Below are 13650 nucleotides of genomic sequence, written 5' to 3'. Positions count from 1 at the left end.
GAAAGAGTGGCTGGTAGTGTACACAGCACCAAGGGGTTGAGATGACAAGCTGACGGTGCGTGGGAAGTAGGAACATTGGCATAGCTCTGGGGGATGTTTGGGGTGTTACACCCACCTAATAATGAATTCTGTAGTAAATAGTTGGGTAAAAGGGATTTCAGTGGGGTATTGTGAGGAGTATGTCAAATGTCAACCTAGATTTTTACATGCACACACAGATAAAAAACATACAGACACTCTTGTCTCTATTTTGAAGGACTTAAAAAATGTTGATTAGTTTGAAAAATATTGTGTTTTAAGTACCGCTAACAGTCCGCACAGTTTGCTTACACTGCCCCTTAAGCCCCTCTCATGTCCTGCTTCTTGTATAATGTGTTTTAACAAGATGTCCCTGCGTGATTGTTGGGAAATCTGATTACCCCCTCCCCCACCAATCAGACTGACCAAGCTACGCTCCTGGGTAAGAAACAGTGGCTTAAAAGAGTAGTATGGAGAAGGGAGCAGTCGTTTATTCTTTCCTGATTTTCATTCCTCGTTAGGCAGCTTAATATAAGCTAGTAACGACATGTGCTACAAAGATACCTATTACATAGCTTTCATATTGGTTCTATATTGTTCGAATAAAATATTCCCATAATATAGCACAATATATGGGAATATCTGAAAATATCACATCTCCTGCTGGAATTTATTTATCTATTTTAATTCTAAAGGTTATAATAATAATAACAATGTCCTGCAGTTTATAATTACTGTAAATAACACGTCTCTATCACCCAATGTAACGTTAGTCAGTTTACTACTAAAGAAGGGTGGAATTCTGAGTTTGCCAAGATGGGGTTCAAACTTGCGATCTTAACATTTCTAGAAATAATAGCCTCAATCGTATAGAAACATGTTCATTTTTGGACTTTCACATATTTATTGCGCAACACATCGGGTTCCAAAGCAGGAATGTTCTAAGACTGTATCACTTTTTATTACACAATATTGTGTTCTTAGTTAAGAAAAATATAGAGATTTCCAAATAAAGGCAGTTAGTGCTACAACAACTATACAGTTAAAATGGCAGCTATATCAGCTACATGAAAATGACAGCCACATAAAAATCTTAAGGATTAATAGCAAACTTTACAACTGCTAACATTGTATTTCTCAATGTTATCACATTCTGGAAAATCTAAAAATACTAATGCTCTTACACATTACCTCAACCTCATCTTGTAAGTTTGTCAAGAGAGATCTTTACTATCTTTACACACTTCAATGTCAACATTTTACACAGGGTTTTTTCTTATGGGACTCTCCTCGCATTGCTGGAGTTGCGTCAGTTTAATGACGCAACTCCAGCAATGCATCAGTTTAGTGGCAACAGATGTGTCAGAATTTCTCGCATCTGTGAAAATGTGCACCATGGAGCTCTGTATTGTAAATACAGCGCATTCATGGTGTCGTTAGGGGATGTGTGACAGGCTCAAGAAATCTGACTCGATGCTAATGCGCCAGATTCTCGTAAATGAGCCCCTCAGTGGCTAAAGTTGGCACTCCTGTTGCCAACTTTAGCCATTGAGGGCCTAATTTACGAGAATCTGGTGTTGGTTGAAGCAAAATATGAATTGCAGTTAAACAGACCAATGGATGAAAGGGATTGGCACATAAATCTTCTATGCATTTAGACATTTTTTATTTATACATCTTTTGAATACATGAGACTTAAAATAAGGTGATACTGGAGATTAGTTAGAGACTGGTGAAATGCAGCCTGTCATATTTAGCGATCTCCATCTGTCTGGCAGAGATCTCCAGGCACTTTTTGCTGCATGGCCATCCTAATTCATATGACCACTCCACAAGCGTTTTCGTTTTCACAAACTCTTAAAGTGGTAGTTTGTTATTACAAAAACAGAAAATAATGGCCCTGACATGCTGGGAATTTGATCCTAGTGTGCGGCAGTCCATTTTTATGTCCATTTTATATCTAGAACCACCAGATTTTCCTGGCAGTCACAAACAGGAAAAAAAGGTCATCCGAGTTTCTGCACTAAATTGGATGGATTGTCTGGGGTCCTTAGACCCACAGTCCATGTCCGCCAGGCTATCGGTGTAAGTTTGCAGCCAGCCAAGCCTGAATGGGGGCCACGGGTGAAAACATGAGAGACCATCACACTCGAGATAAAGCAGACAGGCCATCAGTTTGGCGAACAGAGTACTCCGCCATGTTTTTGGCAAAGTACCATCTCTGCAAACTGCAAATGATCCAACAAGTACTTAATTCTGGAAATCTTTATGGAAGGACAACTATCATCACATGATCTCTAAATATGTTGCCCATCCCATATAATTGACAATGTTACTTCCCCTTGTTTAAACTATAGCAAGCAACAGGTTCACTGAAGAGTGAGAGCAGACCCAGTTGGTGTAAAGGAAGTGCCTACTTTGCTCCTGCAGTATGATCTCTATCAAATAGCAATGCAGCATTCAAGTAGAAAGTGAATATATTTTAGCCCAAACATAAGAATTTACAAATAAGTTTAATAGCTCACTCTTTCTCTTAACCTGCCTTTAAACACAGAGCTCTGCATTTTGCTGTCAAAAGACAAATCCTGCAAGCCTGTCTGCAATAACCATGTATGACTCAGTGTCACCTCTCCTAACTACTTGAATTTGGTCTGGTTCTAAGTCAACATATGTACCCATATCTCCGTTTAACCCGACGGTCACATGTGGGAATCCTGGAGTATCCTCTCAACATTTCTCTTTCTCTATGATAAAAGGAGTACTTTTGAATTTGGTAACAATAAAAATGTTTTATATAACATACAAAACCGTGTTAGCCTCAGTGCAAGTTTCAAATACCTTCACAGGAGAAGGTAAAGACCCTGATCTCAGTCCCATGACACTGCCCTGACATAATAAAGGCAGCTACAATAAAAGCTCACTTGCGTAACACTGGTTTCCGCAGAAATTGCTTTAATGATGCCAATGTCAGTCCGCCAAATATGCTGTGTATCTGGTAAGACCGGAGGTCAGTGATAGAGCTGTACTTTTCTGCTCAAAAGCCTGTATATCTCAAGGCAAGTAGTCGTCAATCACTAGCCTCAAGCAATAGGACTCATTGCTTCAAAGGACTTGTTTTCAAAAGCTTGGAAAGTTATTCTAATGACAAGATCCACAGCACCATATGGAACATTGCCTAGTAGGGGACAGCTTCTTCTTAAATAGGGGGACTTTAATACTGAGATCCAGAAATCGTGAAGAATGAGAAGTTATAGAGCCAGAGGAGGCAGCTGAAAAAGCTCCCATAAGCCCGCTTTACTGGTTTGCCACTGATCATTTGAGAGGTAATCAGTGATATAACCACTGATGTAATTAAGCATTTCATCAGTGATGTAATATGTGAGGTTATAAACAATAGAAGGCGGGATGCAATAGCTATAACTATAAGCCCCATCATGCACTGCTTATGAATTTACATATTCTCTCAAGGACCAAGGTACTGATTAGAAATTTGAATAATATTTTTCTTTGAATCTAATGAGTAATGTCACGAGCAATGTGATTTAACATATCATAAATGATATAATATGTGAGGTCATAAACAGTGCATGATGATGGTGCAAGCTAGATTTAATTGATTAAAATATAACTGGCATATTCAACCTTTTTTGGTTTTAATGTAAGTTCTTGTCCCATTTCAAAACCCAACTATAATGTCACATTAACCTTTATTTTTTCATTGAATTAGTTTTTTTGCCTGCGAGTAATTTAATTATGCTGCAGTAATCAGAGTAATTTCAGTAATTTGCATACGCATTTAATTTGGAATTACCAATATTTAAGGAATACGCTCGCTCAGATAATTAAGAGTAATGTGGGGAAAAATAAGCACAGAAACAACAAATTTAGCTAACGAGCAACGTCATGTTGATGTTTTGTGTTGTTTTGTATTTAATCCTCTTCTTAACACAAAATGCATCCTCAGGTCCATTTGGATGCAAAAACCCATGCTACTATTCATATTATGCTGCAATTAGCACTATATCTTAGTGCAAAATGCATTTGTGTGTCCATTTTGCATGCAAGGGGCATTTTTGCATTAAGAGAATAGTGATAATGCTTACTCTTCTCATGCAATTACATGGAATATCAGAGAAATTTGCAGTAATTCAATATAATTCCACCACAGCAAAATTTGCAATTTATGCCCACTCCTAGATTTTTTTATCATATTCACAATTGGACCAGTACTCAACCCTTCATAAGCACACAACTCTTGTTGCCCAAGGGCTTTGGCCGTGCTCAGCGAGGGATGGGTGCAGGACCTGGCCACATGGTCAGGCTCTGTCTACAATCCATCACTGACACCTAAACTGCATAGAGCACAGCGTTGGCCACCCTCAAATGGCATTGGTTACATACCTGCCTTCAAAGGCAGTCCCTACAATAAATCCCCAGCAGGCGACCAACCACCATTGCGCAGAGCCTCTGACTTTGTGCAGTAGAGTTTATCCATTGGGTCTGTGCCCATGTGGGTGCCTAACCACAGCTGCACAAAAAATTAACTTTTTAAAATGAGGGAGCTTTTAAGCAACTGAGAAGATAGTTAGGGTGAGTAAACGGATGTGGAAAGGGGAAGCTGCACTTATGCACTCATCTCCCTCTTTAAGTATTTTTAGCCCCCTTTAAAAATACATTAAGGTTAAAACCCATACATCTCTTCACATTTTAAACAAACTGGTTTCATTCCTCCATTATCATCTCTATGTTTATTTACTTCTGCATGCTCCTATGGAAAATCCTTGCATTCAACAGCTCCTATTCCAACAACATGGCATTCAGAAGTACCTTTTCTTTGTCTTGAATACAACATATTAGCACTCTAGTTGTTATTTAGACCTCTGTGGTAAAGCTGCAGTTGCTCACTCATGAGTAAGATGACAGACTGATGCTGGTGTTGAAATACGTTTCACTCTGCATAACAGAATGTTTTACTGACATGGATGAGGTAGGAATTTGAGAACTTATAGAAAATGTTTCCTGATTTTACTTCTCTAGAGCACAAACTGTGATTTCCATGGGAAAAATGAACCCATAGTAGAATGTTTTACTGACATCGATGAGGTAGATATTTGAGAACTTATAGAAAATGTGTCTGGATTTTAGCTTGTCCACCCCAGCTGAAAGCGAGGAGAGCAGTCCAACCCCTTGGGAGCTCTCATCACAAAGGCAGAAGAATCTAGAGAGACCATCAGCATTGGCGTGGTCAGTCCCCGGGCGATGCTCCAGCATAAAGTCCATCCCCTGTGGGGAAATGGACCACCTCAAGAGTTTAGAATTTTCACCCCTCATCTGCATGAACCTTTTGAAGGGCCTGTGGTCTATCTGAACCCAGAAGTGAGTCCCAAACATGTATGGTCTCCGCTTCTTCAGTGCCCAGACCACAGCAATTGGCTCTCTTTCAATGGCACTCCACCTCTGTTCCCGTGGTAATAGCCTTCTGCTAAAAAAGGCTACTGGTTGGTCTAGGCCCTCCTCATTCAGCTGTACTAGAACCGCCCCTATGCCATGCTCTGAAGTGTCCATCTGCACAAAGAACTCCTTGGAGTAGTCAGGGGCCTGAGCATGGGTGCCGTGCACATGGCTTCCTTTAGAGTCAAATGCTTTCTGACAAGCCTATGTCCAATTCACCCACCTAGGTTGCCTTTTGGATGTTAGTTCTGTCAAAAGGGGTCAATATGGAACCAAAACCCCTGACAAACCTACGGTAGTATCCAGTGAGGCCTAAAAAGTCTCTCACTTCTGTTTGGGTTCTAGGTGGTTGCCAGGCCGTGATTGTCTCAATCTTGGCATGGAGGGGCTGCACCTTGCCACCACCTAATATGTGTCCTAAGTACACCACGGAACCCTGCCCAATATGGCACTTACTGGCCTTGATTGTCAGGCCTGCCTGTTTTAGGGCCCGGAGCACCTCTTGGAGGTGGGGCAGGTGTTCCTCCCAGCTGAAACTGTAGACAGCAATGTCTTTTAGGTAGCCAGTGCAGAAAGCATCCTTCCCAGTTAGGACCCGGTTAACCAACCGTTGGAAGGTAGGGTGGGTATTTTTCAACCCAAAGTGCATCACTCTGAACTGGTACTGTCCCTCAGGAGAGGAAAAAGCGGATCTCTCTTTAGCCCTCTCAGTCAAGGAGATCTGCCAGTACCCTGATATGAAATCAAAGGTACTGAGGAATTTGGCAGCGCCTAGCCTGTCTATGTGCTCATCAGCTCAGGGGATGGGGTGAGCGTCTGTCTTTGTGACAGAATTGAGACAGAATTGAGACCCCGGTAGTCGATGCAGAACCTAAGTCCTGACTTAGCACCGGGTGCCGCAGCCTTAAGATCCAGTACCACAGGCCAGACCAGGAACTGCTGGACTTCTCAATCACCCCAAGAGCCAGCAGCTTGGCAACTTCCTCCTTGATGCTGGACTTTACTCTGTCTGACAATCTGTACATTTTGTTCTTTACAGGGGGACTGTCTCCGGTGTCAATGTCATAGATATACAAGTGTGTGAGTTCAGGGGTGAGGGAAAACAGTAACTGGTAGCAGTCCCCTCACTGGTCCAGGGTCAGGGAGTCAGAGAGAGTTACTCCCTCCACTGACTCATTGCTTACGTGGCAGAGAGGAGGTCGGGAAGAGGTTCACTCTCCTCCTCCACACCCTCATCTGTCACCAGAAGCATATTGACCTCAGTCCTCTCAAAATGAGGCTTCAGTCGGATCACATGGAGAACCCTTAGGCCGTTCCTATGGGACTGGAGGTCCACTAAGTAAGTGGCCTTCTCTTTACGCTCCTTGATCTCAAAAGGGCCAGTCCAGTGGTCATGGAGAGTTCTAGGCTCTACGAGCTCCATCACCCAAACCTTGTCTACAGGCTGAAACTCCACCAAGGTGGCCTTCTGGTCGTACCAGTGTTTCATCACCTCTTGACTGGCCTCGAGGTTGCTCTTTACCTTTTTCCAGAAGTGTTGCATCTGGTTGCTGAGGGCCAGCATGTAGGTGACCACATCCTGAGGGGGTGCCTTGGAAACTTTCTCCTACCCCTCTTTTACAATGCTTAAGGGTCCCCTGACAGGTTACCAATAGAGAAGTTCAAAGGGACTGAACCCTAACCCATTCTATGGTACCTCTCTGTAAGCAAAGAAAAGGCATGGCAAGAGGACATCCCACATATGCCTCATGGCCTCAGGGAGGCCTGTGACCATGCCTTTCAAGGTCTTGTTGAATCCCTCCACAAGATCATTGGATTGAGGATGATAGGGCATGGTGAATTTGTAGGTCGCCCCACATGCAACTCACATGGACTTCATGTACGCAGACATGAAGTTTGTGCCTCTGTCAGACACTATCTCTTTTGGGAACCCCACATGGGTGAAGATCCCTATTAGAGTTCTGGTCACCACCGGTGCAGTCACCGTCCCCAGAGGGATTGCCTCTGGGTAGTGGGTGGCATTGGCCACCAAACCAAGGATAAAACTGTTGCCTAAGGCAGTTTTGGGGTCCAATGTACCAATGACATTGATGCCACCCTTTTAAGGGAAGTGTCAACAACGGGGAGTGGGATCAGGGGGACCTTGAGCCTTTACCCTGTCTTCCCACTGGCCTGGCAGGTGGTACAGGACCTACATAATGCATCTGAGGCTGCCCACATTCAGCGCCAATAAAATTGGGTGACAAGCCTGGCAAATGTCTTGTCTTGCCCTAAATGTCCTGCCAAAGGAATGTCGTGAGCCAGGCCCAGTAGGAAGGCCCGGTAACACTGGGGGACCACCAGCACACGTGCTGCCCCATCCTCCAGTACCTAAGACTCACTGTAAAGGAGATGAATCTGCCAATATGTAAGGTGATCACCAGAAGCTTCACCTGCTGCTTGAGCTGAGGCCTATTGCCTCAAACCCTCAAGAGTAGGGCACTCTTTCTGCACCTTGCAGAATTCTTCCCTGGTGGGCCCACCCTCAACTTGCCAGCCAGCAAGCTCAGACAGGTCACCTAGGGCAGCAATGTCTTCCCCGGTTGATTAGTGGGCCTCTTCCTCAGGGACCCCGTCGACCCCTGAAGGAACTTCTGGAACCAGTTTCCCACACCCTATGCCCCTCTCCTTGGCAGCTGTCTGGGCCATTCTTCCAGGCTCTACTCCTCTCCCAAGCAGCCATGGACCTTGTGGTCATGCAGACCCACTCAGGCAATCCCAACATCTCCAAGTGAGACCTTAGCTCTACCTGCTTCCAGGTAGTGTTCTCAAGGTCATTGCCTAACAGACAATCTAGAGGCATGGCAGGTCTCACAGCTACTTTTAGAGTACCGGAGACCCCCCCCCACTCAAAGGGAACCAGAGCTACTGGTAGCTGGCTCTCGTGATTGTCAGCGACTATGACTTAGTGGAATGTGTTTGGGAGGACCAAGCAGCTGACACCAGCTGACCCCTGACAATAGTCATGCTGGCTCCTGTGTCCCGCCCATTGATGGTGACACACTGCCTATACTTGGAAGTATTTGCTGGCATGTGGGCTTTTGGCACCATCTCTGCATACCCCAGGGACACTAGGGTTACATCTGTCTGTTCCACAAAACTAACTGGGACTACCTCCTCCCCAAGTGCTACATTAGTCAACCCAGGTGTCTACCCTCCAATGGTGGGGTGTGCCCTCTTGGGACACTTGGAGTCGCCCTTAGAGTGACCATATTTGGAGTACTCTGCACATTGGGGTACAAAACTACCTGTCTTATGGTCAAGAAACCCTTTCCTCTTGGAATCAGACTGGGACTGGTTACCACTATTCCCTTGGGAATTATTTTGGGGGCCTTTTGAAAACTCCTTATTTTGAAGTTTTTATCCCCCCTTTTTCCTCTGGTAGGAGCCCTGACCACCTTTGTGGGTGTCCCCCCCAAATACCTTTGTGGACAGCCTGTTGCTAGCCCAGAGATCCCCCTCCTCAGCAAGCTTCCTGGGATCAGTCAGCTTACTGTCAATCAGGTGCTGGAGCAACTCTGTAAAGCAAATACTGAGCATATGCTCTATCAGGATCAAATTATATAAGCCCATAAAATCATCCACTTTACTACCCTGCACCCATCCATTCAGTGCCTTGCTAGAAGAATCATAAACTTCTACCCAAGTTCGGTTGGAGAGTTTGATACCGTCCCTAAATATCTGGTGATACTTTTAATGGGACAGTCCAAACTTGGAAATTAAAATGGCTTTCATGAGCAGGTAATGTTCTGGTCTTTCTTTTCTAATGAGAGGAGTGTGTCCCTCCCAATTATTGGTCTGTGTTTCCACAGGACAACCCCTTATTGCTCTTCAGGAACCCCATGAACCCTTAGTGCAACTTCATAAGCATCAAACCATTTGTCATTGTCATCTCCATGACATAACTTGGCACCACATCTTTGGGTATACAAACCTTTTTGTCTTCAGCCGGTCCTGTAGGTGTGCTACAACCATCAATGCTGCACTCTGACTGCCTAGACGTGAGCTCCAGCTCTTTCAGACTCAGTTCATGATCGAGAAGGAGTTTCTTTTCAGCCAAGTCCCTGTCAGCCTTAGCTTGTTTGGCATCTCTCTCAGCTTTTCTCTCCTCTGCCTTCATGTTTGATCTGACCAACTGCAGTTGAGACTGTCTCTCCTCCCTCCCTTCCTCTGCAGTCAGGCAGTGACTTGAGACACTGCTCCCTGGTTTAGCAAGGGGCACAGATCCAGGGGTTTCATCCCCCAATACTGTTGGCAAATCCTATGGAGAGACATCCTCTGGCTCTTCTATTTCAACATTCTCTTGTGAACAGGCTTCTGCCCAGGCCCTCGGTGCCTTTTGGTATTCCTTCTTCTTGGAGGCTCCCCAGGTGGGTACTCCCATCCCCATGCAGAACCCTTTCAGCTGGCTGATAGTGTATGTCTCCAGCTTAGCTAGGTCAATCTCTCCAGTCTCTTTGGAGGCGTGGGTTCGAATCCCATCGCTGCCACCAATGTTAGAAATGGGGTCTCTAGTTGGTGGAGGTTTACACCCTTATCCAAGTAGGGACCACAATCCTAGTCAGGGTAAGTCACACACAATCCAAATTATCCTGTGCCCACCCTCTGGTAGCTTGGCACTGAGCAGTCAGGCTTAACGTAGAAGGCAATGTGTAAAGTGTTTGTGCAATAAATCATACAGTAACAGTGAAAACACCACAAAAATACATTCCACAGGTTTAGAAAAATATATGATATTTATCTGGTTAAAATAAGGTCAAAACGATAAAGATTCAGTAAACACAAGTTGAGATATTACTTTTGCAAGATTAAAAAGAGTCTTAAATCTCAGAAATCAACCGTTGTCTCTTGTTTACACAAAGTACCTTGTTTGCGTCGAAAATACCATGCACTGATGTAGTTTAGCAGCGATTAGATTAAGCATTAGCAGAAGACATCTTGTATTTAGTAACTATTGTGAACATTTCGCGGAATCCATTTTGTATTCATGGCAGCCATTTTCTCTGCCACATGCTGCCATGTGCTCACCATTTGCTCTGTCCTACCTTTCTGTTAACTACTCTTGAAAATCTGCCTAGTGGCAAGTTATATTTAGCATCTCCCACTTTCGCACATGCTCAGTAAGGTCTGCAGCTGTTAGTCCTTGAAAACTGTTAGCTCCTCCTACCTGTCGACTGTGCATTTTCCACATGACCTTACATGTATGCAAGTCTTGTTTCTATAATTGTACCACCTCCTTTTAGCCCCTGCGTGGGTATAAAAGGACCATGCTCTCTCAGTTCAGTGTGCTACTTCAGACATTACCTAAGGGTGCTGTTTGAACTGTAGTACCACCTCATGAGGTTTAATAAACTTTGTTTTTTATTTCAGTTCCTGTGCCAACTTCTTCTTACATGGTCTGAGGACTTTGTGCAGAGAAAGGTGAACCCCTTGCACTAGTAGGCCTTGCTGAGGCTTACTTCAACTAATTGGCGCCCGAACAGGGACTCATCGGCGACTCGGATGCCCAACGGATTGGTCGCGACGAAGGATTGGGATCTCACTGCGGATGATCAATGCCTGAGGAGACCCGAGTCTTGGCAACCACAGCATTTTTCCCTTCTTTCTGATTTGACCATCCAGGTGGCGCCGGTCCTCGACTGAGATCCTTTTTGTTCATTCCTCATGCAGTGACCATTTGGTCGATTTTAGAACTTGGCAGTTAGAACCTGGACACCCTGTGATTGGTAAGAGCCGTTTTACGGCACTTGCTGTGGGTTTTGATGCCTTTGTTTGGTAATATAGTTTAGCACTACTTACTGTGGCTCTCGTGTTTTGGGTGACTAGTCAATTTGCGTCCTTTGAATTGATATATAAATTGCAATTTATATAGGCAGGTAATGAGGAGAATTTTCTCCAATTTAATTTTGATTTGAACGGCACCTTAAGTGCACCTTTGATTATAATATTGCATATTCTTCACTATTTTTTGGCATGCCTGTTTTTAGCGCACTTCGTAGGATGTGTTGCTTTTGTAATGGTACCAATTTGAGACTGGAAGAATCGCAACCGGCACCCCCAGAGGGGACGCCAAATAGAGATATGTATGTTAAACATGGTCTTTCTTCTATAATGTACAGCACATTATGGCATAAATACACTCGTGCGGATCCTGAGTTACGTTGGCCTATGCATGGGTCATTTGATTTGCGAAAGATTGAGTATGTGGAACAATGTATGTGTAAGCGAAAGTCTAGGCAAGATATGTTTGACTGTGTATGAATGTGGAAGAAAGAAGTGCGCTGGCGAGTGAAGTGTGAGCAAGCCTTGCTTGAGAAAGAGCAGCGGAAGAATGTATATGTGAAAGCATTGGAAATGAGAAAGAAATAAATAAATGACTTAAAGGAGCTAGAAGAGAAAGAACGCAAATTACAGGTAACTGGCCAATACACCGTTAGGCAAACTCTCTATCCTATCCTTAATAAACTACATGATGCTTTTTTGTTACTAGATCACCCTCCACCTCCGTATGTCATTCCTTCTGCCCCTCATGAGTTAGCTAAGGTCTCCGGTTCGGAGCAACAGAAGATACGAGACAGTCGCACTATGTTGCCTGCTGACCGTGCGTCTGAGCTTAGAGTTATTGCTCGTAAAACAATTCGTAGCGTTGTCTCTGCTTCTGAACTTTTAGACAACATGAAAGGGTGGGCGGAAAAGGAGCAGCTATATTTTACTGAGGCATTTGGCTCAGAAGTTATTGAACTATATCGGAAATATTCTGATGAGTTAGAGCCTGATGATGTAGCAGCTGATCAAAAGCAAATGCATGATGGTCTTTTTGTTTTCTCCCAGGTGGCTGATGCAATCAGGCGTTTGGTGAAATTATGTGTTACGGCAGTTCGCTTGCAAGAGGAGAAAAGGGCTGTGGACGTAGTTGCACGGACATCTCAGACCGGTGGGGTGCAAGCTTCCATCTTCAGAACAGATAAGACTATGATAGTTCACGCGAAACCAATGCAGGAGGCCGCGCCTCTGTATGTTCCTCCTAAAGAATTGGGTACAATTGATGATAAAACTTCTGTTGATGCTAAGGGTTATTTTATTTATAATTGGGTGTATACGCCTTTGAATAGGGCAGATGTAATGGCACTTAAAACAGCATTACCTGACCCGTGGAAAAATCCAGCCGCCTTTTATGAGGAAGTTGAGGGAGCAATAAGTTCTTGTACTATGACTTTGGCTGACATTGATTTATTTTTCGGATTGATATTACCGCCGGATATGTGGAGAACTGTTCGTAAAATTGATGATCGTGCAGTTTTTGGGGCGTCATGGAAAGAATTAGAACAGATGGACGGGGATAGGGAACCTGCGAAAAAGCCATATCAGTTGATTCTAGATCTTCCTGCAGCCATATTAGTTAAGTTAAAAACGAGTATTCCCTCTAAAAAGATAGATTGGACTGTTTTAGCTTCTTGTAAGCAAAAGGCAGATGAATCGGTCTCTGATTTCTTTACACGCTTTGAAGAAGCATTTCATGATTTTAGCGGTCAGTTATTGTCAGATGATACGGGCAGACATTTGTTTGTCGATAAATATGTCGCAAATCTGTTACCAGGAATAGCTAGTCATCTAAAAGCTAGTGAAAGTTCATGGACTACCTCTACTCCGGTTTCTCTTTTGACTATGGCTCAGTATTATGAACGTCAGGAATTAGAAGCAAAAGGTAGCGAGGATAAAAAGATTAAAGATTTAAAGACCAAGGTTATGTTGGCTCAAGCTTATGGTCTGCCTTTTAGAGGTAGTGATAGAGGTGGATGTGGATCTTATGGTTCTTCTTACACTCGTTCGAATTTGTCTGTTGATCAGTGTGCGTATTGTAAGAAATTTGGGCATTGGGCTGCTGATTGTCCAGCACTACGTGTTCAGCAGTGTTCACGTGGTCGGGGACAAATGAGAAATCGCTCAGGATATTCAGGACCAAGAAGAAGCACAAGTGATCATGCTAGGGTTGATGCTAATGTACGAGGGCAGGATGGGTTTAACACTTTTGATAGACGGAACCAATACCAGATGTCTAACCATGTGCAGCCTGATTTCCAAGATTCTGCTTATGCATAGGATTGCCTAGGATGGGGTAAGGAATCAGTTGAAGTTCCAGTA

The 13650-nt window shown here is 43.8% G+C and overlaps 1 protein-coding gene across 3 annotated transcripts in view; it reads right to left on the bottom strand.

Moving 5' to 3' along the window:
* The window catches only part of CNTNAP4 (contactin associated protein family member 4), a 2124586-nt gene that overhangs the window by 120557 nt on the left and 1990379 nt on the right, over positions 1-13650 (bottom strand). The window lies entirely within an intron of this gene.

The sequence above is a fragment of the Pleurodeles waltl genome, chromosome 1_1 (genome assembly GCF_031143425.1).
Source record: "Pleurodeles waltl isolate 20211129_DDA chromosome 1_1, aPleWal1.hap1.20221129, whole genome shotgun sequence".
In the NCBI taxonomy this organism is placed as follows: Eukaryota; Metazoa; Chordata; class Amphibia; order Caudata; family Salamandridae; genus Pleurodeles; species Pleurodeles waltl.
Note: the sequence above shows the minus strand (reverse complement) of the source record. Positions and strands in the feature narration are given on the sequence as shown.